The following is a 26,114-nucleotide window of genomic DNA, read 5'->3' as shown; positions in this document are numbered from 1 at the left end:
GAGTGAGACTCGGTTTCAAAAAAAAAAAACAAAACACACGTAATTGCAAAAACTGCCATTACTTTTGCACCAACCGAATAACTGTGATAAAAACTAATGACTATTAAAAGGATTCACCCAAAACCTATGAAAAAGTTCGTCACTGACAATCACCTCAGGTGCTACCAGCAGTGTGGATGTCGCACTTCTTGAAAGACTGGAGGAGGGGATAATCAGGACAGATTCTGACTTTGCTGGGTTTCGGCCTCTCTCACCCTGCTGGGAGCCTCCGTGGGCCCCGACCGACTCCAGGGAGGGCCCTGATTGGTCTGAGAGTGAGCCATTCTCCCTGTGCTGGGATTGGTTCAGGAGTGGGCATGTCACTCGATTCGGGCCAATAAGATGTAGGGAAAGTCTTCTGGGCGGGACATCTGAATAAGCTTTTCTCCTGGGGACAGCCATGGTCCGGAAGGGTCTCTGTTATTTCACAGATTCACTATCTGGAGGTGACTCCGGGAAATGCTCCTCCCTTTTGCCCCCTGGCCTGCAGGTGGGGACAGCACTGAAGATGGCAGATCAAAGAGAAGGAAAGAACCTGGGTCCTTGATGATGTCACTGAGCTGCTGGGTCCGCCAGCCTGGAGCCCCCTGCCCCTGGTATTCCTGATGGGGAGGCGTAGGTCTCATTGCTAAAGCCATGTGGGCTGGGTTTTTCTGTCACCTGCAGCCCAAAGCACCTTCACTGATGCTCCTGGTGTCTCGGGTTTTACAGACAAATGAGGGTTCTAATCCCAACTGGATCACTTTTGAGCTTTGTGATCCTGGAAAAAGTCCCTTTGCCTTTCTGACCCTGAGTGCCCTCATTTCTGAAACGGAATAAACAATATCCACCATACAGAAGAAATAGGGAAATTGGACTGCATCAAGATTAAAAACTCGTGTGCATCCAAGAAAGTGAGAAGATGGCTTACAGAGGCCTCATGGAGGGGCCTGGAGCCTGGCGAGGACTCTCCTGCCCTGTCCCTGCGTCCCGTGATGCGCCAATGGCCTGGCCTTCTCTAGCTCCTCTCAGGGCCCGCTACTGGCCCATGTCATGCATGGAGTGACCTGAAGCCCCCTTCCCAGACCGCCCCCTCCCGACTCCAGGTCCTGGGCCTGATTGTCAGAAAGGATGGAGCTGCCCTCCCCTGAGACAGGGAAGGCTGTGAGGGGTCAGGGGTGATTTGGGTCATGGTGAGTTCACATCACCTGTTGACCAGACAAGGCGAGTGGGCCTGTCCGTGGTTGGATCTGGAGTCCGGAGTTCCCGAGAGGAGCCTGGGCTGCAACTGGGGTTCTAAAGTCATCCATCTCTGTGATGATGAGACTTAAGCTCCAGGATGGATGCAGATGCGGACACGGACGGGCGTCTGTGCACAGACAGGAGTCAGGAAGAACACCTGAGCCCTGGGGGTGCCACCTTTCGAGGGTGGGAAGATGCCCAAGAAGCAGGCAGAGAGGCTGAGGGAGCCCAGGGAGACGGGAGGGAAACCTGATTTCATGCCTCCAGCTGCATATTCAACCAAGCCGGGGTGCAGCAGGAACCCCAGGCCCCCGCAGCAGCTCCCCAGGGCAGGATCCACCTCAGGCCTCGGTCACCCCTCCCCACTCAGCCTTCGGGGCAGTCTCTCTCCCCTGTCCCTGAGGGAGACTCACTTGGCTTCCTGTCTGTCCTCTGGCACCTTCTACACGCCTCTTCCACTTCCTGCAAAATCCTGAAAAGACGGAAGGAGGTCATGGGCCCTGGCAGAGCGAGGAAGGGAGGTGTGCCCAGGGCCTGGGGCCCAGGCTTAGGGAGGAGGGATGGCGGCCACAGCAGCAGCAACACCAGCAGCAGCAGCCTGGAGCTTCCCTCTTTATCCTGTGGGCAGGGCCAGGCCAGGGGGCTTGGGGTGGGGAGGGCAGAGTACGATGTTCCCTCCTGCTATGCCAGCTGCCCAGTCTCCTGCCACCTTTGGAAATGCCAGAAGCTTACTGGGGCCAGAAATGCTGGGCGGGGGTTGCTGTGATCAGCGAAAGCCCAGCATGGCAAGATCCTGATTCTTGCAAGAGAAGCCTCCTTCTTTCCTCCCTTGCTCCCTCCTACCTCCGTCTACTTTCCCTTCCCTTCCCTGCTTCCTTCCTCCCTCTTTTGCTCCCTCCTACTTCCTTCTCCTTCCTTCCTTCCTTCCTTTATAAATTGTGGTAAATATACATAATATAAAATCAACCATTTTACCATTTTAAAGTATTCCGTTCACTGACATTAGGTACCTTCATGATGCCATGCAAACACCACCGCTATCTAGTTCCAGAACATTTTCACTTTCCCAGAATGCCCTTGTGCCAATTAACAGTCACTCCCTCATCCCCAGCTGCTGGTAGCTGTGAATCTCCTTTCTGTCTTTATGGGTTCACCTATTCTGCACATTTCATGTACATGGAATCATGCGGGGTGTGGCCTTTGTGTCTGGCTTCTTTCACTCGTCATATTTTTGAGGCTCATGTGTGTCGTAGCATGGGTCAGCATTTCATTTCTTTTTGTGGCTGAATCATGTCCCATTGTGTGGATGGACCCCAATTTGTGTATCCATTCATTTCTCGATGGACATTTCCCTTCTGCCATGGTGAAGAATGCTGCCATGATCGTTGAGGTATGAGTAACTGTTTGAGGCCCTGTTATCAGTTCTCTTGGGTACATACCTAGGAAGAGTGGAATTCCTGGATAAGGTGATTCTATGTTTCAATTTTCAAGGAGCAGCCACACTTGTTCCCACAGTGGCTGAGTTTTACAGTCCCGCCAGAAATGCACAAACGTTCCAGTTCCTCCACATCTTCATCAACACTTGTTATTTTCCCTTTTAAAAAGAATTAAGCTGGGCACGGTGGCTCACACCTGTAACCCCAGCATTTTGGGAGGCTGAGGCAGGCAGAGCACAAGGTTAAGAGATTGAGACCATCCTGGCCAACGTGGTGAAACCTCATCTCTACTAAAAATACAACAAAATTTAGCCAGGTGTGGTGGCGGGCACCTGCAGACCCAGCTACTAGGGAGGCTGAGGCAGAAGAATCTCTTCAACCTGGGAGGCAGAGGTTGCAGTGAGCTGAGATCGCACCACTGCACTCCAACCTGGTGACGGATCAAGACTCTGTCTCAAAAAAATAATAAATAAATAAATAAATAAATAAATAAATAGAATTAAAGTCATCCTAGTTGGGTGAAGTGCTATCTCACTGGGGTTTTGATTTGCATTTCTCTAATAACTAAAGCAGCTGGACATCTTTTCATGTGCTTCTTGGCCTTCGGTATGTGGGAGAGGCCATATATGTTCACCTACTATAGCCTGATGTTTAAATCCTCATGTGGGGTGCATGAACCCATCCATGAGCTGAACCTTGGGGCCCACCAGACCTGGGTTCAGATACTACTTGCTTCCTCCCCTCCTGCTCTGGGTAACGCAGGCCACGCTGCTCTATTTTTCTGAGTCTCTGTTTCCTCACTGTTGATGGTGGCTGACAGGACTGGGCTGAGAGAGGTCCCTTGTGCCAAGCACTTAGCCCAGCACCCAAGTCCTAGTGAGCACTTCCAAACTATTGTTGCTCTGGGCATATCCTTCCTGGGCCACCTATGGGAACTCCCCATTGGCACTGAGCAGAGGGCCCACCCAAGTCCTCCCCCAACTAGCCTTTAGGATGGGGGTCTTGGAATGCGGTCGTTGTGAGCATATTTTCCTTTTGGTGTGGAGGGACACTGACAAAAAGTCTTCTACAGTCCAGGCAATGGAAGGAGAATTCATGCTGTGGGCCCTGCCCTCGGAGAAGGACCCCAGGAAAGATAATGACAGCTGGGCCTTGTTGACAGCTGGGCTTTGCACACACTGGACTTTGCACACGTTGACTCATTTTATTCTCACCACAACCCCATGAACCAGGTCCCGCTACTATACGCATTTTACAGATAAGGAAACTGAAGCCCAGAGAGCTACTCACAGGCAATATGGCAGAGCTAGGATTTGAACCCAGGCCATTTACTGCCCAAGCAATTATTCCCTTCTGTCTTGCTGTGGGAACCCTGATTTCAGAGAGAGGCCTGTGCCTCTCCAGGGGACTCAGAAAAGGAGGATACATCTTTAGCTCTAGGGGAATATCCAGATTGGTCCCAGGCAATTAATGTGATTCTGTTTCCTTTGCCAGAGACTAGTAAAGCTGTGGGCATGGGACCCAATTCTGGCCAATGAGCTATGAGTAAAGGGCTGCAGTGGGCTTTAGGGAAAGGGCTCTTGTTCTTCATGCACTGAATGTTGTGCCTGGATATATTAGCTGGAGCAGTGGCAGCTATCTTGTGGTCATGAAGAAATTTGGGATGAGAACTAATCTGAGGGGAGGAAACCAGAAAGATGGAAAGAACAAGGAGATCCCTGACAATGGCACTCAATCTAACCAAACCCAGAACCACCCTTCCTCCTAATTTCTTGCTATGTGAAATAATAAATGACCTCATTGCTTAAGCTGATTTGAGCTGAGGTTTCTGTGACTTGCCTCATAATGGATGTGATTGAGTGACTGTGAGCGTAGTGCAGACAGGGAAGTTCTCCTGGCTTGGTGGCCACTGTATCCCTGGTGCCTGGAACACTGCCTGGTACACAATAGGTGCTTAATTAAGATGAACTGATGAGGCAGCGGCTGAAGCCCCCAAACGCAAGTTCAGACAATACGCACGGGAAAAGCGGGAATCCTGAAATGATGGTGACTGCAGGCTTTGAAGCTGGACAGACTGGGTTCGAAGCCAGCGCTCCCCTCTTGAGTCAGGTGATCTCAAGCTTTCCCTCTGGCTTCTCACCTTTATTTTCTTATGCATGAGATGGATCTGCTGGGTGGAGTAATAGCCCCAGAGATGTCCCCATCCTATCCCTAGAATCTGTGAATCTGCTACCTTACATGGCAAGGGGGCTTTGCAGACGTGATTAAGTAAAGGATTTTGAGATGGGAGATGATCCTGGATTATCCGGGTGGGCCCAGTGTAAATCACAAGCTTCCTTGTGAGAGGGAGGCAGGAGGTCAGAGTTGGGGAGGAGATGCAGCGATGGAAGAAGAGATTGGAGTGAGGCGAGGCCACCAGTCTCTGGCAGCTGGAAAAGGTGAGGAAATAGATTCTCCCTCAGAGCCTCCAAGAGGAACACAGCCCTGCCAGCACCTTGATTCTATCTCTCCAGGACCCACTTCAGACTGCCGACCTCCAGAACTGTAAGGTAATGAATCTGTACTGTTTTCAGCCACCATGTTTGGCTTAATTCGTTACAGCTGTGACGAGAGTAATACCATGGGGCTGATAACCGTGTCTCCCTCCAAAGGTTCTTGCAGATTCCAGAAGTTCGAGCATGAGCTTGGCAGGTTGTAATAGCCCAGGCAGCCTTGGCAGTGATTAGCCAGTCTCAGTACCAGTCCTGCCTTTGCCATGAAGTCATCCCGGGTTTCTCCCGGCCCATGCCCACACCTCCCCTTGCGGCTGACATCTATATGACCTGGCACTGTGCTAGGGCTTTACACCCAGGATCCCATTTAATTCTAACGGCCACCCCATGAGGAAGGGGCTCATAGGACACCCATATAACAGAAAGGAAACTGAGGTATGGGGAAGGTAGGAAGGGCGGCTTTGGAGAGGTTGTGTTGGAGCCCGCCAGGCCTGATCCACCCGCATTGCGCACACTTCATCGGCTTGACTAGGCCCCCAGAGGCCTTGAGAGCAGGATGCACCCCAAGGTTGAAGTGTATGCCTTTCCACAAAGAGCTTCGAAGGGCCCATGGGGACACGCGTGGCATTTTTCTTCCACAGTGCTGCTGGAGCAAACTGATTTACAGGCACAAACGGGCTCCCTTCCCTTTTCCCTGCCCAGGCTTGTCTTGGCCCAGCCCCTGCTGGCCCCTCCTCCTGGGGCTTGGGGCACTGGATTCCCTGCACCTTGCCTGCCTAGCCTCCACAGCGCCCATTTCCTCCACCCCCTGTACTGCCCCTGCCTTGGCACTTGTCATTTCTCTTTGCCACAACCTTCCACCCGGCCTTCCTGCCTCTCAGGGATTCCCATTCTGAAACATGCCCCAGACCTGACCACGGTCCTGCTGAAACCCGTCAGGGTCTCCCAGTGCTTTCAGGGGAAGGGTGGGCTCCGTGTTGTGGCTTGCAAGGACACACATGTTTGCCGAGCTCGTGCATCCTACCTGAGGGCCTTTGCACTTGCCATGCCCCCTGCCCCAAACATCCTTTCTGTGGACATCCTCGTGGCTGTCACTCTCTTTCATTCAGGTCTGTGCCCCATTGTCACCTCCCCGAGAGGCCTTCCCCAGCCACCCTCTGCTTTCCTCTCCTCTCAACAACACCTGAAACAACAGCACACCATTACACATTAATTTGATTTCTTGTGCATTTGGCCAGGCAGGGAGTCCAGCCCCATTTTACAGATGAGGAAAACTGAGGCTCAAAGAGATCGAGTGACTTGCCCCTTCTCACACTCCAGCCACACCGGTGTTCTATCCATTCTTCAGACACATCGGGTCACTTCCCATGGTGTGGCCTTTGCATCTGCTGTTTCTCCCACCTAGAATGCTGTTCCCTCATCCCCGGCCGCCTCCGTCTTAAATATCACCTGCTCAGGGAGACCCTCCTGCATCACCTAATCTCAAACCTGTCCTTCCCGTGCCCTCCAGCGCTCCTGGCCCCTATCCCTTTTGGGCCCCCATCGCCAGCCTTGACGATGCTTCCTTCCTTTGCTTGTGTGACTGCCTCAGTCTTGCAGGGAAGAGGATCTGCCCTGGGTGTTTGGAGGGCTTCCTGCAGGGTGCTAGGGCCTGAGCAGTTGAGGTGGAGCCTCCTGGCAGGATGCTCAGTGATGTCACAGGCCTGGGCTGCCAGGGAGCTGCTGCCCCACCCCATGTGGGAAGCCACCCTCCAAATAAGACTGTCCCCACAGTGTCTGCCCTCCTGCTGCAGTCCACCCGGCCCAGGGACTGCTGCAGACCCTCTCTCCACCCCGTGGACTTGGTCCTGAATTTGAGTGTGATAAATGGGTTGCTGGACCCGGAATCCATACAGAGCCATGGTTGTTGGCTTGTGCTGTTCAGGAAGACAGACAAGGAGGAGTGGGAGACACATGGAGCAGGCCCAGCCAGGCGTCTCTCACTCTGCCCTCCAGAGAGCTGCCTCCTTGTTGAGTCTCGTTCACTGTGGGACCCCAGGACCAACAGAATACATGTTTGTTGAGTGACTCAACGAGATAGCTGAGTTTGGAGGTGAACCCAGATCTGTCGGATTCGAATCTGTGGATCCTTTCCACTTTAACTTGCTAGAGGAACCCTCCCCCTGGGATTTTAGAGTCCTGTAAACTTTTCACATGCAATGCTCAGCTTACAATAATTCTGGAATTCTGGCAGGCACCAGAGAGGCCTGGAGGACCCTTCTGAGCCAGGGGGACCAGTAGCATTCATTTTTAAAATGAGAGTTCCAGTATGACTGGCTCAGTCAGGCAGAAGCCAGGGGGAAGCCAGGAGGCACACACAAGCTCAGTTCTAAGACCTCAGGTCTCACCCGCTGTGGACGGGCCTCTGGGTTCTGATCTCGCCTCGGCCCGGGTCTGAGCCGGGCAGTCTGGGCCAGGGCTGCTTCAGAGTCGGATGCAGCGACGGTCACCGCTGCAGTGCACACTCTTCACCATCTGTATGTGCATCCGTGCGCGTCTGGGCCCTGGGAAGAAGGGATGGCGGGGCGGGGGGGGCAGGGGGTTGGCTTTCCAGGCCCAGGCAGGAGGCAAGGCCACCCAGGGGCTAATTCCTAACATTCCCAGGGAGGCTGAGAAGGAGCAAATGTGGTGCAAAGATGCTGGAAAGGAGACCTCTTTGAATCTCGAAAGACTCCAGAAGAGCATGCAGGGATGTCCAAAACCAGATGTCCAAGCTGAAAAACAAAGCAAGCAACATTTTCCATCTGTAAACATTTCACACAGGACATGGTCAGAGCAAGTGACCCTCTGCCTCAACCCCCATTTCCCAGGGCGTCCCCTGCACCCGCCCTTGTCACATCCTCCTCCAGCCCCCACCCAGAGGCATCTTCTGCTGTCAATTTGTCCTGTGTCCTCCCCAACCTCCCCCTGGCTCCTGCCACATGTCCCTCCCCGAACTGCCCACTCCATCCACTGTTCTCATACTGGCCTCTTTGCTGTTCCTGGAATACACCAGGCAGGTTCCCACCCCAGGGCCTTTGCACCAGTGGTTCCCTCTGCCTGTTCTACCTTCTCCCAGATACTTCACTGTTCCTCCCCTGGCCTCCCACACCCGTACACACTATCTTCCTTTCCTGATTTACTCATTATCTTTTTGAGACTGAGTCTCGCTCTGTCACCCAGGCTGGAGTACAGAGGCGCGATCTCAGCTCACTGCAACCTCTGCCTCTCGGGTGAAGCGATTCTTCTGCCTCAGCCTCCCAAGCAGCTGGAATTACAGGCGCCTACTACCACGTCCAGCTAATTTTTGTATTTTTGGTAGACAGGTGGTTTCACCATGTTGGCCAGGCTGGTCTCAAACTCCTGACCTCAGGTGATCCACCCACCTCGGCCTCCCAAAGTGCTGGGATTCCAGGCGTGAGCCACAGTGCCCGGCCTTCCTTTCCTGATTTATTTCTCGCAGAGCACTTATCTAGCCCAGGGAATGATATATTCATTGAGATTTTTTTTTTTTCTTTTTTTTTTGAGACGGAGTCTTGCTCTGTCGCCCAGGCTAGAATGCAGTGGCCGGATCTCAGCTCACTGCAAGCTCCGCCTCCCAGGTTTACGCCATTCTCCTGCCTCAGCCTCCCGAGTAGCTGGGACTACAGGCGCCTGCCAACTCGCTCGGCTAGTTTTTTGTATTTTTTAGTAGAGACGGGGTTTCACCGTGTTAGCCAGGATGGTCTCGATCTCCTGACCTCGTGATCCGCCAGCCTCGGCCTCCCAAAGTGCTGGGATTACAGGCGTGAGCCACCGTGCCCGGCCTTCATTAAGTTTTAATTATGCGTCCTTCTCTTTAGAACGTCAGCTCCATGGAGGCAGAGGCTGCCTATCTCGTTCACTGCTGTATCTCACACACATAGTGTGGTGCCTCACACACAGTGGGCACTCCTGAATTAATCTCCTTGCAGAAGTCCTCATGCATATAAGATATGGAATCAATCTAAGTGTCCATCAGTGAAGGACTGGATAAAGAAAGTGTGGTACCTGTATACCATGGAACACTATTTAGTTGTAAGAAAGAATGAAATCCTGTCTTTTGCAGCAATGCGGATAGAACTGAAGTCCATTATCTGAAGTGAAATGACTCAGACACAGAAAGACAAATACTGGCTGGGCGCAGTGGGCCATGCCTGGAATCCCAGGCACTTTGGGAGGCCAAGGCGGGCAGATTGGTTGAGGCCAGGAGTTTGAGACCAGCCTGGCCAACATGGTGAAACCCGTCTCTACTAAAAATACAAAACTTACCTGGGCATGGTGATGTCCCAGCTACTCGGGGTGCTGAGGCAGCAGAATTGCTTGAACCCAGGAGGCAGAGGTTGCAGTGAGCTGAGATCACACTACTGTACTCCAGCCTGAGTGACAACGTGAGATTGTCTTAAAAAAAAAAAAAAAAGACAATACTGCATGTTTTCACTTACAAGTGGGAGCTAAATAATGTGTACACATGGAAGCAGAGAGTGGAATGATGGAATTGGAGACTGAGAGGCATGGGGACATGGGAGGGGGTTAGATGTTGGGAGGTTCCTTGGTGGACACAAGGCACACCGCTCCCCTGATGGGTGCATCCTAACGCCTTGCCTTCACCACAGTGCAATATAACAATGTAGCAACATTGCACTAGTACCCCATTAATATATGCAAAAAAGTATCATGCGTAGCTGGGCAGCCTAAGCATACTTACTCCTCCCCACTTTTCTGCACAAAAGGTACCATACTGCACACGGAGCACTGCACGTGCTTTTGCGCTAAACAATGTATCTGGCAGGTCTGCCTCCACGGGAACAGAACTGTACAGCTTGTTCTCAGGCTTGTTCACAGCTGCGGGTTGTCCCATTGGAGAAATGGCAGGATCCACCTAGCCAGCCCCACGGTGGCCATTCAGGAGAGCAAGACTGCAGGGACCATGTTATCCTCGCTGGATTGCCCCCCTAGATGGGGCCCTCCTGTGCTCCTACCCACGGTGCCTGAGAGCAAAGACTCAAGCAGATGCCCTGGTGGGACAACACCCCAGAAACGAGGGGGAGCCCCTGGGAGAAAGTGAGCTGCTGATCTTCAGAGATCATCGGGCCTATCAGAGGGGGGCCTGAGTTTGTTCCCAGCTCCATTCTTTCTGAGATGTAAACAGTGTCTTCAATAAAGGAGCAGGGGAAGCTGGGGGTGACATTGCAGTTTCTTGCAGCAAGCATGAGTGGGGGCTGGCTGGGGAGACTCTGAGTGACATCCTCAGTGAGGTTTCTGCAGGACTGTGAGATCAGAAGGGCCCCTGGACTCCTCTGTGCAGAAAGGACAAGGGCCAAGAGATCCTGTCCCCTGCCAATCCCCCATGTTCTGAACTTTCACTTTGCTTTGAATGCCAGGGGGGTTTTCTTAGCCTTTAAAGGGCTGGCTTCGGGGCCTGTTCTTTATGTCCAGGGAGGGTCCTTGCTTAGCACAAGAGATTGATGATAACTTCCTTTTTGAGCGTCATCTCCCTGTGGCTACAAAGGGTGGTCTCCTTCACTGCTTGATCCCACCATGCCCAGCATACAGTAAGTGCTTAATAACTACATATTGAATAAAACTGTGGGCCAGACACTGTGGCTCATGCCTGTAATCTCAGCACTTTGGGAGGCCGAGGTGGGTGGATCACCTGAGGTCAGGAGTTTGAGACCAGCCTGGCCAACACGGTGAAACCCCATCTCTACTAAAAATACAAAAATTAGCCGGGTGTGGTGGTGCATGCCTATAGTCCCAGCTACTGGGGAGGCTGAGGCAGAGGAGTCGCTTGAACCCGGGAGGCAGAGGTTGCAGTGAGCTGAGATTTTGCCGCTGCACTCCATCCTGGGTGACAGAGACAGACTCCATCTCAAAAACAAAGAACAAAAAGCAAAAAACCAAAAAACCGTGATGCCATCATTGAAACCAGTCTTCTCCTCCTGCATAGCTTGTCCCCAGGCACGCTCTTCATTTGGGTGTCCTTTGGGTTGTCGCTGATGGTGTGACACAGGCCCCTTGCTTGTCCTCTGTGATGGGCAGCCCAGTGCTCTTGGGGTGGCAGGGTCAACAGTGTGCAATTTTGCTCCATTGATGTATTGCACTGTGGTGAAGTCAGGGCCTTCAGTGCATCTTCCTGCCTACATCTTTGGAAGAGGGTCCCTTTACAATTGAGGAAGGTTCTAACTTCCCACCCCTACCGATCCTTCCATGTTGGGTGGGAACCACCCACAGCTGAGTGGAAAACTGGCTTGGAGAACTAACGCTTTGCAGGGGTCACAAACAGGCCTGCTCCAGCTGATTGTCCACCCGCTTCCCTGCAGGAGGCATTTAGTATTTGGTTTGGTGGCTGTTGTGTTTTAAAGAAGGGTGGCTGAGCCTAATCCCAACACTTTGGGAGGCCAAGGCAGGAGGATCACTTGAGTCCAGGAGCTCGAGGTTGCCGTGAGCTGTGATCATGCCATTGTACTCCAGCCTGGGTGACAGAGTGAGACCCTGTCTCTGAAAAATAAGATAAAAATGCCTTGGGACAGGTGCGGGGTGTGCCAAGGGCCCTGCCCGGGCGTATCTCACCCTCTCCTCCAGTTCTGGGCTGGCTGTTCTGCCAGGTCCTGTGGGCTTTTCTTTTTTTCTCTCTTTCTTTCTATTTTTTTGGGGGGATGGAGTCTCACTCTGTCGCCCAGGCTGGAGGGCAGTAGCATGATATCGGCTTACCGCAAGCTCCACCTCCCAGGTTCAAGCCATTCTCCTGCCTCACCCTCCTGAGTAGCTGGGATTACAGGTATGCACCACCATGCCTGGGTAATTTTTGTATTTTTAGTAGAGACAAGTTTTCGCCATGTTTGCCAGGCTGGGCTTGAACTCCTGACCTCAGGTGATCGGTCCAGTTTGCAACTTCTGCTTCAAAGCACGTCAAAAGTAAGAAAAATATAGATAAGATTTGTCTCCACGGACACAATTCTAGGTGTGCATGTGAGGCTTGGCCCCAGGAATGCCCATTTGGGTGTCTTCTGGGTTGTTACTGATAGATAGTGTGACATAGGCCCCTTGGGTACGATCCAGCAGTCAGTTCAGGCTCTTGGGGTAGCCAGCGTCAAAGCTGCTCAGGGCACCGTGTCCCCCAGCTTGAGTCCTGACCCTATAGATGCCTTGTTCCTCTAGGCCTGCCTTGAAAGTGGGAAATTTTTTCCAGGAGTGGCTGGAATTTGATCTGATACCATGATTGACCATGTGAACTTGATTAGCCTGAATGGGCATCTCTTGGGTATCAGGCTAACGAATACAACTTTTTTTTTTTTTTTTTTTTTAATGGAGTCTCACTCTGTTGCCCAGCCTGGAGTGCAGTAGCATGATCTCAGCTCACTGCAACCTCCGCCTCCTGGGTTCAAGCAATTCTCCTGTCTCAGCCTCCCGAGTAGCTGGGATTACAGGCATGCATCACCACACCCGGCTAATTTTTGTACTTTTAGTAGAGATGGAGTTGCACCATGTTGGCCAGGCTGGTCTCAAACTCCTGACATCAGGTGATTCGCCCACCTCAGCCTCCCAAAGTGCTGGGATTACAGCCGTGAGCCACTGCGCCTGGCCCAAATGAAACATATTTTAGAGACAGGGTCTTGCTCTGTCATCCAGGCTGGAGTGCAACGGTGTAATCACAGCTCACTGCCACCTCAAGCTCCTGGGAGTCCCATCTACCCAGAGGAACTAATGGCTCGATCCTAAAATATGCCAAGGACCTCAGGTGATCCACCCGCCTCGGTCCCCCAAAGTGCTGAGATTACAGGCATGAGCCACTGTGCCCCGCTGCAAGGGACTCTCTAAGGAGCTGGGACCTGAAGACAGAAGATGACAGTCTCAGGCAGATGGCACAGCAAGTGCAAAGGTGTTGAGGCAGGGATGAGCTGGACTATTTTGCCAAGTACTTAGAAAGGAATGGTTGAATGATTGCAGGGAGTCTTTAGGAAGGAATGGTTGAATGATTGGATGGGAGAATGTAGAGACAAAGCCCAAGGGGCGGAATTTGGCGCCAACTGGACAGGAGCCCCCTGGATGTATACAGCATGCTCCAGCCAGCTGCAGCCTGGCCTGCGACACATACAACATGCTTCTCAGTGTCCATGGTGACTTTCTAACTCAGCCTCCGTCTCCCCTCCTGTAAAATAGGTACCTTGAAAGTCTTTTACTCACAAAGGCAATTGAGATGTTTGGGAAGCTCTTAGCTGTTACTGTTACTAACTCACAGTCCAGGGGGCCCCCCGGGGAGGTTGTTTGTGTGCAGTGTTCTTTGGCGGTTTTTTAAAGCTACTGTTCCCATTAGTCGCTCATGGACTGTCACTCAGAGCCCAGTAGCAAACAGAGTAGCAAACTAGGGTGCCAGTCTGTGATTGGGGGAGGGGGCGGGCTCCGCTGAGACCTCCCCAAAGTGCAGATTCCCAGCACTCATTTGGAATCACGGGCTGCTGCTGGAGGCTGGCAAGTCGGGTTCTTCATCTCTCCAGGCCCGTTTCCCTACTTGTGACCAGGACCCTTGCTTCCCTCAAGGTAAGTGCTTGCTCAGTGCTAGTGTTGCTCCCCGGGTCTGGGAGGGTGAGATTAATAACCCAACCCACAGCCAGGAAACAGGAGCAGACAGGAAAGGGCCAATCCCTTTCCGGACAAATGCCGCCCCTTCTCCTGGCCTCAGTCTTGCCATCTGTGACATGGTTGGGCCAAAGCACATTGGCGCTTGAGTTGATAAGGCTTCCTGTGTGGGGTTTTCAGGTGATGCTTGGGACATTACAAAGCTGACAGACCCCCTACTTGCCCTGCTTCTATGCCTTCAGAGAGCCCTTGAGAGGCAGAAGCTGGGAGCGCCCCTGAAGACACCCCAAATGCCCCACCTCCAGCTTCAAATAGAGTTGAATCTCATGGAAATGCAATGTCACAGAGGGTTTTCAGGTGACAGGAGGGCTGCCAGGCGGCCTGGGGCTGGCAGAGTAGCTCCCCTGCCTCGCTTCCCTCTTCCAGACCCTTGGTGGGGGAAGTGGGGGGGGGGGTCAGGCCTTCCTTCTGTGGCTCCAGCTTTTTGCCTGTGGATTTGGACGAACTGGCTGGGCAGAACTGGAGCTGGTGGGGCCAAAACAAGGAGGGGGTGGACACTGACCTGTGACCCCTCCTGTTTCAGTCTGCAAACTGCTCCCCTCCACACCCACTTTCCTTTTTCCAGACATTGTCAGCCCCAGAGGCCCCTTCCAGCCCCCCAAAATTCCATAACTAAAAGCCCGAGGGGGCAGAGAGGGATCTGGCTGCAGGGGAGCCCGGCAACCCCAGCATCCTGGCGGAGGCGGGAGGCGCGCCGGCCTCTGGAAACCGCGCGGCTGCCTCCTCACCGCAGCCATTCCCCGCTCTCCCTGGGGGTTCTCAGATGTTGCCAGATGGCAGAACTGAATCTGCTGAGACGTCACTCCAAAAAAGGAAAGTTGAACTGAAAAAAAAAAAAAATTCAAACTCTCCAACATCTTAGGAGAAAGCAGAAGAGAAGGAAGGGAGGGAGGCTCCAGGCCCGGGGCTCCCAGTGCCCTCTGCTGTTCAAAGAGATCTCCCCTGGTTGGAGAGGGCAAACCTGGAGGGGGTGGGAGGAGGGGGTAAATGAGGACACTGGGTTGTCAGGGCGGCCAGCGGGGCCAGGTTCCTGCTAGAGCAGAGTGTCTGCCTGTGCGTGGGGGAGCGAGCACATGTGTGCCGGCTGTGACTGCATGCTTGTGCAGGCCGGGCATGTGTGGCTCCCAGGGGCACGCTCTGGGAAGTGTGTGTCTGTTTGTGTGTGGGTGGGGGGAGGGGTGGGGGACACAGGCTCGTTGCATTGTCTCTGCATTTGTGTCCCTGAATGTCCCCAAGTGGGAGTTCACTCAACAACACATTCGTGGGTCCCTACTGCGATAGGGCAGTGAACAAAATAGATCTCTGCCCTCAGGAAACTGGCATTCTAGCGTCTGTGCCCTCCGGGGTGCTGTGAACTCGCGTGGGTGTCCCAGTATTTGTCTGTGTGAGATCCGACATCTCAGGTCCGTGGTGGGTGGTGAGTCTGCAGTGTGTTCACCCGGGCTGGGTCGGCCCAGCGTGTTCCTGCCTGGAGAGGGCTCTGTGCACTACTGTCTGCTCCCATCCCCAAGTGCCCCACCGTGCTTGCTCCTAAAAGGCCCTGTGTGGGGCCCTCCCTGCGCGCCCCCTCCCCATCCAGCGGCCACTCTAGAGTTATAATTTAATAGGTGAAACGCGATTCCGGAGGTACTGGCGCTGGGGAGGAGGAGGAGGGCCCGCGGGCCCGCAGGAGAAGAGGGAGGGGCAGGCTGGGAGGCGCTTCCCCCCTCCTTCCTCCTCGGGGAGCTGCCGAAACTCGGCGTCGCGCCCAAGTGTGTGCGTGCGTGTCTGTGTGTGTGGCGGCGTGGGCGCGCGAGTGGGGACGCGCAGGGCTGGCCTGGAGGGGCGGCTCGGGCCCTTTAAGGAGCCAGGGGCCGGGCCGGGGCGCGTCGCTGCGGGCGGGGAGCCGGGAGCAGGGAGGCCGAGCCACCGCCTCCCGGGCTCCCGCCCAGCCCCCTCCTCCCCCTCCCGCCGCCGCCGCCGCCGCCGCCGCCACCGCCGCCGCGGCCGCCGGGGAGCGCGGAGCCGCGGGCAGGCCGGGCCGCACCGGGCCCGCGTCGCCGCGCCCGCCCGAGCCCTGCGCCCTGCGCCCGCGCCCTGCGCTCCGCGATGCGCGCCAACTTGCGGGCCGGGGACCCAGGGCCGGCGCCCTAAGAGGCGGCGGCGGGAGGATCGCGTCCCGACCCGAGGCCGGGCCTGCTGCGCGCCCCCAGCCCGATCGGCACCGCCACTTGCCTGAGCGCCCCGGCGGCCCGAGCGCGCCCCAAGCCCGGGCGCCACCGCTGCCACCTCCGCGAGGTGAGTTGGGGCCGAGGGTCCCCGCGGAGGGCGGGGGTAGGCGCTGGACGCGCTTCCGGGGGATCCGGGGAGGATCGGGCGGCGCACGCGGCTGAGTTGGCGGGGCCCCTGCACTCCCGAGTTGGCGCTCTCGAGGGGTGGCCTGCTGGGGAGCGAGGCGCCCCGCCGACACTGCGGCCCGCGTGCTCGGGGGCGCCGGGGAACTTAGGGGAACTCCAGCTCCCCAGCGAGGGGGCGGGAAGGAGGGAAGTGGCGTTGGGGTGGGCGGGGGGCGCGCTGGAAATGCAGAGAGCGGCCCCCCACCGTGTGCGCCGGCTCTGGGTACTTGGCCGCCAAGCGTCCCTTGTCCCCGGTGCAGCCCCGGACCTGGGGGGGCGACACTGTGCCTTATTTTCCATTGGGCAGCGCGGGTTTGAAAGCCCTTGGAGATGGCCCCCCTAGCTCCCTGGCCTGGCTGTTGTGGAGGGGCGCATGGGGGTCTCCCACTAGCCGAGGGGAAGAGCCAGCCTTGTCCCTCCTGGGCGTGGGGCCACGGGGCGCTGGGCGGGGTCCCTTGGGAGAGGTGCCCCTGGTCCCCCTCCCCCGCGGGCCGGTGTTCCTGGTGTCTGGGCCTGCCTCCCGTGGCTGGTGACGCCTCATTGGGCCGCCTCCTGGTCCCTCCCCCAGGCTGTGCGGATACTTGGGATGCCACTACTTTGCGAAGTTGGAATTCAGAGCTGATCCCACTTGGGCAGGACTGGGAAGCCCCAGGCCCTTGTGTTGAGGGCAGCTTCCTCATAGGCCTGCGGGGAGTGAGGGCACCCGTGGGGTGCGCCCTCCCCGCCCCAGACACTTGCGGGAGGAGCAAGCTGAGGGTGGGAGGGCACGGCGGGCGGGAGGGAGAGACACGCTCTACCTGGGAGCTGCTGTCGCCCGGGCCCAATTAGCGTGGGGCGCCCGGCGTTATTTTTACATTGTAGGTTTATTTTTTTGGAAGCGAGTGTCCTCCCGCCGCCTGTCGCGCGCTCCGGCTCTCCGAGGGTCTGGTGCAGGCAGCGGGGGCGGATCAGTTCTGTCGGCTCAGCCTCCTCCCTTCCTCCCCCTCCTCCTCTCCCCCGTTGGTGAGAACTGGTTTTATTATGATTATTATTATTTTTTTCCTTTTTGCAGATTTGTAGGAAGGGAAGAGGGGAGGAGGGGAGAAAGGGAGGACCCTGTGGGCTGGGTGGGGGAGTTCTGGGCGCGTTGAGATATGTTACCGGTGGCCTTGACTTTGCCCCTTTTCAGCCAGGTCTGGGTCCCTGCGGCAGCTTTGATATCAGCGGCCCTCTGTGTACCTCGTGGGTGGCCTCTTTTGGGAGTGCTGGGGAGGGGCCGAGCCATGGGAAGCAGCAGTGAGGTGGGATGGCCCACTCTGCACCTCAGCTCCTTGGATTTGAATCTGACTTTTGCCACTTTCCTGGCAGTGTGTCCCTGGACAGATACTTAACCTCTCTGTGCCTGTCAGGTTTCCCATCTGCAAAATGAGGGTCAAAATGGTACTGAGTTCACAGGGTGGTTGTGAGAGCTGACCATCCGGCCATAAGAATCCCTTGGTACTTGTATGTGTTACTATGACTGCTGTGTCGGTATTATTATTCCTGGGTTATAAGATTTGGCCTTTAATCCAACGTGCTCTGGAAGCCCTGTGAAAAGGGGCCACCTTACCTTTGCCTGGGGTCGGACACTGGGGAGATCTGGGGGAGGGAGGGGGCCTTTTCCCACCCCCCTCTGCTTGTCCGGAGAGGATGGAGAAGGGCAGGTGCCCCCACCCATTGAACAGATGCAAAGACTGAGACAGGCCCAGTAGAGCTGGGGGTGGGGGGAGAGTGGGGGGTGGAGCCAGCGGTAACTGGCGAGTCGGCAGCGCGGCTGCGAGGGCATCCCAGGCCCTGTCTGGCTTCCCTGAGCCGCCTGCCATGTCCCTGCTTGGAAATTCACTGCTGCCACCGCCAGCGGGTGCCGGGGGAATCTGTGGTGCCGGTGCCCAGACATGGGGGCGGGAGCACAGCGGGCCCCAGCCCTGGCCTCTTCCCACTGAGCTATTTACGCTGCTAGGGATCAATACTATTGATAAATCCATGTAAATGGTAATGTGGCTGTCAGGCCCTGGTGAGGGATGGAGACCCCTCCTGGGGCTGCGCGCTCCCCCTCCCCCTTTCGGATAGGGTTTGGTTACGTGGGAAGGATTTATTTGGCATAATATGTTCTTTTTCCCCAATTAATAATACTCATGCCACCTCCTAAAGATTTCCCAGTGCTCTGCAAACACGAATTTACTGCATGGAAGCCCTGGGCTGGGAAGGGCTTGATTGTTCTCCGGGCCTGCGGGTGGGGGGCAGGGGGCGCTGGCAGCGGAGACACCCACTGAGGGAGTTGGAAGGCAGCCCCAGGAGTCCTGGCCCCCAGCGTCTGCCATTCATGCTAGGTGTGGAGGCTGCCTGGCCCAGTTTCCCCCTGGCTGAGAGGGGGCGCATTCATAGTTCTGTGTTCCCAACCCCCGTCTGAGAGTGTAGGTGGAGAAGTTGGTGCTTCACTCTGAGATGGGAGGCGGGGGTGCTACCTACGCAGAACCCAGCCAGAGGGTTCTCCTGGGGTCCTGTCTGTAGGAAGGGAGATTTTAAGGCAGAGGAGACAGGCTCTCAGCCTTTCCTCCCGACGCTGTCTGAACTGAAAAGCCCCACAAATGCTGCCTCTGACCGTGGTGGGGGGTTGAGAGCTTTTATTTGTGTGTGTGTGTTTTCCCTTCTGTGTTTCCTCTTCAGATCTCAAACACTAAACAGCAGCCTCCCCAGGTGACACTTCTGAGACTGGGGAACTGCCGGTGGGAGCTGGTAACTCCTGCCCGGGGTGCCCAGGGGAGGGGCAAGGAGGGTCCCAAGCTTGGGTTGCTGCCTGGGGAGAGCCAGGTTTTTTAGGCCCAGGCCAAGGGTGACAGAAGGTCTGTGTCCCTAGGTGGGTGCGTGGGGTCCCCAGGGAAGTGATGCTTGGGAAAGGCCAGCTGGGCATCTTTTGAGGGAGCTTGGAGCCAGGGAACTGACTTTACAACCCATCTGGCAAACTCTCAGCCTCCATGCTGGAAAAGGCTATGAATCATACACTAGTAATAAGCACCAACACCTACTGTGTGCCAGGAACTGTGCTCTACACAAATCCACTTGTTTACTCTTCATAACCCCTCTATGAGTTGGTGCTTTTATTATCTTATTTTATAGATGGTGAACTTGAGGCACAGAGAGGTTAAGTGCCTTGCCCAAGGTCACACAGCGTGGATGTGGACCTACGAATTAAGACCCGGGATTATTCACAGTCATGTTAGTGCAGCAGGAATTTACTGCAGGCCTGCTTTGCAGAGCTGCCATAGAGGATATGAAGAAAGAAATGATGTTTCTTCTTGGAGCAGCACCTACGGATCTTTGTCCCGGGGTGGGCAGGAGATTGAGAACTCGTTCTCCCCAGACTCTGGGGAGAAGGATAGGGCCTGGCATTTCTTTGAGGTCTCATTTTATCCTAAACATTCATGCAAATTTGGCATTCGCCTTGGCGACACTGCTGTGTTTATTTTGAAATGAAAACATGGTTTTGAATTATTTAGCATGGTGCTCCAGAAAGCTGCAGCAGCAGAGCTCTGTGGCCTGGAGTGCCCGTAGGCCCGGGCATCACCCTGGGGTACTGTGTAGCCGGAGGGCTTCTGCTCAGCGAGGCCCTGGAGCGGATGGCGGCTTCATTCCCATTTTACAGATGAGGGCACAGGTCCAGGCTCGCCCGAGGTTGCACAGTGGAGGGACCTGTGCTTATGATGAATGAACTTAGCATCATTGTGATTATCGTGTCTATTTTAGAGCAGAGTGAGGCTTTTGAGCCTGGGCACTTCCACACTGCCCTACCCACTTGGCTCCGGCTAGCCTTGATTGAGGAAGGAGCTTTTGGTTTATAAATCTAGAAAGAATTGTCCTAAACAGATACGAGAGGACAATCTGGGAGTGTTTCATCTGCCATCCCAGGGAGCCGCCGATTTAGCATTGCAAGTTCCAGCTTGGCCATTTACAAGCAGTGGGTCCAGGTGAGTGCCCCTTGCTCTCAGGGTTTAGGGGCCCTCATCTGCAAAATGGGCACATTGCTGGCCAGCTGTGCCATAGCGGAGAGCCTTTAGGGGCAGAGGGCATGAATATTGAGTTTGCTGCTCAGCTCTGCAGCTTCCAGCTGTGAATGAGTTACTTACCTATTGTGAGCCTTAGTTTGCTCCTCTCTCAAATGGGGATGTTGCTGCTGCTTCTGACTGTATGGTTGTGAGATAAAATGAGCTCCTGTGTGTCGCAGGAGCTGCTGTGTCCATTTTAGCTCATCCTTTGGAGAGCAAAGACTTGCTATAGAATTTGTTGTGTGAACCCAGGTCCTCACCTACAGGCTGCTCCGATATCACCCATTCCTCCCTGTTAAAAGCTGCTGGGAAGGATCCTCTAATGGACTCGTCTCTTTTCCAGAGCCCCAGGCTTCAGCTTGTTGCCCTTTGGAGATGGTGGCCTCCTCTCCCGTTGGTCGTTGGTGTTTCACAAATGTGCTCAGCTCCCTCCCTCTGCCCTTGAAGGTTGAGGTTTTCCATTAGTCTTTAATCACTTAGTGTCTGTAAGGCACTTGGAGTGCTTCGAGGTCATGGGCAGCCTGGAGAGTGGGCGAAGGCCGTGGGGAGGTCTGGGAAGGCGGCCTGGGGGAGGGCTGAGCTTCCCCTCTGCTCCTGGTTACTGAAGAAAGGAGCAGGGTTCGAATCGTGCTTCCATTTATTAAGAACTTGAGTGAAGCCTCTGACCTTGTGGCCTTGGTTTCCTGATTCTTAAAAGGGAGGGAAAGAAAATAATGCCAGCCTCAGAGGGTAGCCTGAGACGGGCTGTCTGGGAACTCCTGCGGTGATGGGAGATGATGCGGCTGCACTGTCCCGTGCTTTAGCCACTAGGTGTCTATCACTCGGGAGCACTTGAAAAGTGGGTCCCTGCCACTGAGCAGCTGAACTGGCCATTTTATTTAATTTTAATTTACTTAAATTTAAATAGCCACCTGTGGCTATGGCTAATGGCTACTTAACCCGAAGGCACAGGGGTGGGTGAAGTCATATTCTGTGTTTCAGAGCAGGGCCTGGGCTCTTGGTATCTGATTCCTTCCCCAATGCCCCACCTGCACCCCAACTTTTTTTGAGGTAGGGTCTTGCTCTGTCACCCAGGTTGGAGTGCAGTAGTACCATCATCACAGCTCATTGCAGCCATGAACTCTTGGGCTCAAATGAACCTCCCGCCTCAGCCTCCCAAGTAGCTGAGATGACAGGTGTGCACCAACATGCCTGGCTAATTTTAAAATTTGTTATAAAGGTGGGGTCTCTCTATGTTGCCCAGGCTGGTCTTGAACTCCTGGGCTCAAGTGATCCTCCCGCCTCAGCCTCCCAAAGCACTGGGATTCCAGGCATGAGCCACTGAGACCGGCCTGATTTTTTTCCCTTTTCATGTGTGTTTTCTCTGCATGGTGCCATCCTGGAGGGTCTTCCCCTTTCAGCAGTCCTTTTTCCCAAACCTAGCCCGGAGTGCCCTCTGGGCTGGTCCGTTCTCCTCTGCCGTCTGTCCCCTTCCTCTTCCCACATCTCACTGTCTTCCCCCTCTTCCTCTCCCACTAGCCTCTGGGGTAGCGCAGTCCAATAGAACTTTGCCGTGGTGAGAATGTTCTAGGTATGCCAGTACCATAACCAAGAACCATGTGGGGCATTGGGCATTAAAACTGCCCAGAGGTGTTGGGGGAGTCTCCTTCCATTCCAGCCCTCCTGGTTTCTGTTCCCCCAAGGCAGTCACAGCTTGAAGTGAGGCCAGTGCCACAACCGGGGGATGAAATTTTAGTTTTTAATAAATTTGAGTAGCCACTTGTGACTGGTGGCCACTGACCCTATTGGGCATTGTGGCCATAGTGACTCCTACTATATGGAGCTATTTTCCCACATCCTTCCTTAGCTGTCACTCCTCGAGCGCAGGAGACAGCTCCAGGTCGCTGTGAAGTGTGGGCAATTCTTACCTCCTGGTGCTGAGCTCATGTGGAAAAAGCTTTGTGCAGGTTCGTGGGGGCTGACCCAGCCGGACCCAGAGGAATCCTAGGTTAGCAGCGACGATCCCCCGGCCACCCTTGTTGGTATCTTGTCTGCACGAGCAGGTACCTACAGAAGACACCCACCTGCTTTCTCTAAGTAGGATCATACTTATTTTTTTGTGGTACAAGTTAATACATCATGGACTTCTTTGATGAACATTTTTGGGGATAATGTTGCTTTTTATACTTCTTGGGAAGAATGTAGAAAAACAAAAACTAATGCATTCAAAACTCTGCCAGTTGCTTTGGGCTTTATAAAAGCTTATTTTTTAAATGAAAGAAAATGCATTGACTTGTAAAAAAGAAAATTAACACATTGCGTAGAAGTCTGCCTGGGTTCCTGGCCTCCCGGTTTCTGTTCCCCAAGGCAGTCACAGCTTCCAGCGCCTGAGTTTCCTCCGAGATGCTCTCGGCATATGTCGGCCTTCAATGGACTGTATGTGTGCGTTCCCTTTAAAAACAAACACGCAAGTGGTATCACGCCATATATTCAGGTCTGATTTTTGCCGTCATAGTCACATCCTATGTGATACTATGTCTCGGAGCCGACTGTGGAACGTAGAAAGCAAGAGTTGGCAAACTATGGCCCTTGGGCCAGATCCGGCCAGCCTGCCGCCTGTTTCTAAATGGTGCACAAGCTGAGAATGGTTTCTCCATTTTTTAATGGTTGAAAAAAGTCGAAAGAAGAATAATATTTTATGACATGTGAAATCATATGAAATGCAAATTTTGGTGTCCATAAATAAAGTTTTGTTGGAACGCAGCCACGCTCACTCATTTACATGTTGTCTGTGGCTGCTTTTGGGTACAACGTTTGCAAAGTTGAGTAGTTGTGACAGAGGCTGGAAGGCCTACAGAGCCTAAAATATTTACTCTCTGGCCCTTTACAGAAGATGTTTGCCGATCCCTAATATACTACCTCACTGTTTTGAACCTCAGTGTAGCCTTGCATGGTTTCCCTGTTGAGGAAACTATGGCCCAGAGAGGGGTGTGAGTTTGAAGGTCATTCCAAGTAGGCCCTAAAACCCCTCCTTCTAGCCTGGGCTACTGTTCTTGCTGAGTTACGCTGATGCTCATGGTTATAATTTGCTCTTGTAGAATGCAATAGGAAAAGGGGGATGGTTAAGGCAGCAAGCAGTTGGCCTGATTTTTGGCACAATTTTTTGACCTCTTAAATGATGACTGAGACTGTAATGCCTTCTTTAGAGTGGTATATAGTTGCTGTAGCACCTACTCTGTGGCACGGCATCGTTTTCACAATTTTCCAAAGCCATAATCCATCTTGTTTCCTTCTTTGCTTTGGCTACTAGGAAGCTCAGAGCCAAATTTGCCGCCTGCCTTCTGCAATCACTGGTTTATGTTTTGGCTTTATCTACTTCATCCTGATTTTGGATTTGTTTATCTCTGATTTTTTTCCCTTTTCCCTGACCATGCTTTCTGATTTTTATCTTACCTTACACATTCCTGAAAGTGCCTCAGTTCTTGAGGGGCAGAATGGGTCAGGCAGGAGCAAAGCAAAAGAAAACACTTTGCAAGATGCTTTCATGCACCATCCCCTGCACCAACATTCCATAGGAGGAAACCAAAGGCTGGTGCTGTGGAGTGTCTTAACCAAGGTCAGACCCTGGGTGAGAACTGAGCACGGTTTTGGGGTCCGAGTTGGGAAGATGACAGTGAGTGACTTGGATGGTGAAAGACTTCCCATTTGAGAGCCCATGGGGGCCTTGAGAACTGCTTGACCTGAGGGAATGCCCTGGAGGTGGGGGGCTCAGCACTGTGGTACCCAGAGACCTCAGGAGGCAATATTGCAAGTGCGTCTGAAGTCAGGGGACCTCTGGGCCATCTGGTTCCAACCTGGATTTGTGGCTGATGCTTCAGGCCCCCTGCTTTCTCCTGCTGACCTTTCTTTGCATCTGGAAAGGAAGTAGGGGGGGGAAGGTAAGTCAAAGGGTGGGCTGTTGGAGGTGGAATTGGACCAGACCTAGGTGACAAGTCACCACTAGCCTGCACATGTCTGTGCGTGTGTGCATGCGGGCTGGGCAGCTCCTGGGGGTCAGTCTCTTCTGGGGTCTGGAGGCCCTCTCCGTCTCTTGTCTCCCAGGGTTCACTTGATTTTCCGTGGCTTGTGTTTGCATTTTAGGGCTGATGAGTGGACCTGGAGGGACCCACAGGTCTGAGTGACCTGGCCTTGGACAATAACAAAGGCTCCATGCAGAGTTCCTCGGTTTGCATAGCGGTGAAATGGGGTGATGAGCGACACATGGCCTCCCAGGCTGTGAAGTGAAAGGCATTCAGGGGTCCGTTGGGGTGCGGTTGTCCCTGCAGACCGTGTCGTGCCCCCCCCTTCCTGTCTGTCACTCACGGGCCCACGGCACTGACCCCAGGATCAGGGAGGTGGACCCAGCAGTCTCCTTGCCATTGCTCAGGGATGTCCCAAAGGGACCTTGGATCCCACCTATGCAAAAGTGGACCATTGACCCCTGCAGCCCTCAGGCCCCTGTTCTGGGCATCCTCCTGGAGTGAGGGACGTGGTCCTAGCCCCCTGTCGACGGCCCACCTGGGACTGCAGTCGCCTCCTGCCTGCTCTCTGGCCGCCATCTTGTACCCACAGTCCCCTCTCTGCAGGCAGCCCGGTGGAGCCACAGCAGCTAGAGTGACTTGACCTCATCAGCCTGCAGGGCTTCCCTCCATTTCTTGAACAAAAATCAGAATCTTTCTTACTGCCAGGGAGGTCTGTACGCCCCCTGTCTGCCCACCTGTGGCCTTCCCTGGCCCGCTCCCCACAATTCTATGGTGGGGCTGGGGAAACATCGGGCCGGGTCTGAGGCGGGGTGGGTGGGGCAGTTGATTTTTCTTTGTGACCCAGGGGATCTGTCTGGGGATGCTCTTAAGTCATTAGTCCCAGAGGCCAGACCCACAGGGGAGGGCCTCGAAGGACTCTGTTTGTCCTCACACTGAACTCTGCGGTACCTGCTGAGACCCTCGGGGAGCTGGGGCCCCAGTGTGGCTACAGTGTCTCTGTGACCATGGGAACCTGCCTGGTGCCAGCCCTGCTCCTGAGGCTAAAGAGGAGAGCCTGCGGGGTGGGGTGGGCGCAGGATGCAGCTCTAGGCTGGGCCAGGCTTATCAGCACGGGGGCCTGCAGGGGATGCCGCCCTCTGGAGCCTGGCAGGAGTCAGGGGGCCTTTCCAGGGTCCTGGGGGCTTGGCCAGGTCCACAGGGTCAGGATTTGGGAGGGATTCTGTGTGGCGGTGGCTCTTGGGTGATGGCCACTGCTGGGTAAACCAGGGGAGGAAGGCAAGCGGGAGAAGTTGGGAGACACTTGCTTTAACCTGCCACGCCACCCACCCACACCATCTGCCACCCTCCTGGATATTTTTTTTTTGTTTGTTTGAGACGGAGTCTTGCTCTGTCACCCAGGCTGGAGTGCAGGGGCCGGATCTCAGCTCACTGCAAGCTCCACCTCCCGGGTTTACGCCATTCTCCTGCCTCAGCCTCCCGAGTAGCTGGGACTACAGGCGCCCACCACCTCGCCGGGCTATTTTTTTGTATTTTTTTAGTAGAGACGGGGTTTCACCGTGTTAGCCAGGATGGTCTCGATCTCCTGACCTCGTGATCCGCCCGTCTTGGCCTCCCAAAGTGCTGGGATTACAGGCTTGAGCCACTGCACCTGGCTTGTGTTTTGTTTTTTAGAGACAGAGTCTTGCTCTGTTGCCCAGGCTGGAGTGCAGTGGCCGGATCTCAGCTCACTGCAAGCTCCGCCTTCCGGGTTCACGCCATTCTCCTGCCTCAGCCTCCCGAGTAGCTGGGACTACAGGCGCCCGCCACCTCGCCC

The 26,114-nt window shown here is 54.5% G+C and overlaps 1 protein-coding gene across 27 annotated transcripts in view; it reads left to right on the top strand.

The window, feature by feature from the left end:
* Positions 1–15,860: 15,860 nt before the first annotated feature.
* NCOR2 (nuclear receptor corepressor 2) overlaps positions 15,861–26,114 on the top strand; it is a 238,508-nt gene continuing 228,254 nt past the window's right edge. For 21 of the 27 annotated variants that reach the window (XM_031650890.1, XM_017946319.2, XM_017946312.2 and 18 more), the window contains exon 1: positions 15,864–16,141. The gene's annotated coding sequence lies outside the window, so the exon portion shown is untranslated. Of the gene's footprint in view, positions 16,142–26,114 lie in introns of all 27 variants that reach the window. The other 6 variants (XM_031650908.1, XM_031650896.1, XM_031650907.1 and 3 more) reach the window with 2 other exon arrangements.

Source organism: Papio anubis, chromosome 9 (assembly GCF_008728515.1).
Source record: "Papio anubis isolate 15944 chromosome 9, Panubis1.0, whole genome shotgun sequence".
Taxonomy (NCBI): domain Eukaryota; kingdom Metazoa; phylum Chordata; class Mammalia; order Primates; family Cercopithecidae; genus Papio; species Papio anubis.
This window is presented reverse-complemented; position numbering and strand designations above follow the sequence as displayed.